This window comes from Mesoplodon mirus, assembly GCF_964341445.2.
Source record: "Mesoplodon mirus genome assembly, chromosome: 12".
Taxonomy (NCBI): Eukaryota; Metazoa; Chordata; class Mammalia; order Artiodactyla; family Ziphiidae; genus Mesoplodon; species Mesoplodon mirus.
The window spans coordinates 8,689,367-8,690,318 of record NC_138988.1 but is presented as its reverse complement, the minus strand read 5'-3'; the positions used below and the strand labels follow the sequence as shown (position 1 = coordinate 8,690,318).

General features: G+C 40.8%; 1 pseudogene across 1 annotated transcript; it reads left to right on the top strand.

Moving 5' to 3' along the window:
• LOC309813644 (eukaryotic translation initiation factor 4E-like) lies at positions 1-654 on the top strand (annotated as a pseudogene). The gene has a single exon. The product of its transcript is annotated as a eukaryotic translation initiation factor 4E-like (transcript).
• The last annotated feature ends 298 nt before the right edge of the window (positions 655-952 follow it).

Here is a 952-nt window from a genome sequence, read left to right as displayed (position 1 = left end):
ATGGTGATTGTGGAACTGGAAACCACCCCTACACCTAATGCCCCACCTACAGAAGAAGAGAAAACAGAATCTCATCAGGAGGTTGCTAACCCAGAACACTATATTAAACATCCTTTACAGAACAGATGGACACTCTGGATTTTTAAAAATGATAAAAGCAAAACTTGGCAAGCAAACCTTCGGCTGATCTCTAAGTGTGAAACTGTTGAAGACTTTGGGGCTCTGTACAACCATATCCAGTTGTCTAGCAGTTTAATGCCTGGCTGTGACTACTCACTTTTTAAGGATGGTATTGAGCCTATGTGGGAAGATGAGAAAAACAAACGAGGAGGACTATGGCTAATTACATTGAACCAACAGCAGAGACCAAGTGACCTCGATTGCTTTTGGCTAGAGACGCTGCTGTGCCTTATTGGAGAATCTTTTGATGACTACAGTGATGATATATGTGGAGCTGTTGTTAATGTTAGAGCTAAAGGTGAAAAAATAGCAATGTGGACTACTGAATGTGAAAACTGAGAGGCTGTTACACATACAGGGAGGGTATACAAGGAAAGGTTAGGACTTCCTCCAAAGATAGTGACTGGTTATCAGTCCCATGTGGACACACCTACTAAGAGCGGCTCCACCACTAAAACTAGGTTTGTTGTTTAAGAAGACACCTTCTGAGTGTTCTGGTATGAGAATGCGTCAAGCAATCGAGATTTGGGAGCTGAACCAAAGCCTCTTCAAAAGCAGAGGGGACTGCATTTAAACTTGATTTCCATCGAAATGTTGCTAAGATATAAGAGAAGTCTCATTCGCCTTTGTCTTGTACTTCTGTGTTCATACATACATATATATATATATATATATATATTTTTTTAATTTTGGCTAGAGTGTCCACTATCCCAATCAAAGAAGTATAGCACACATCGTCCCCAGAATCCATTAATGTGTTCCTGGCCCACTG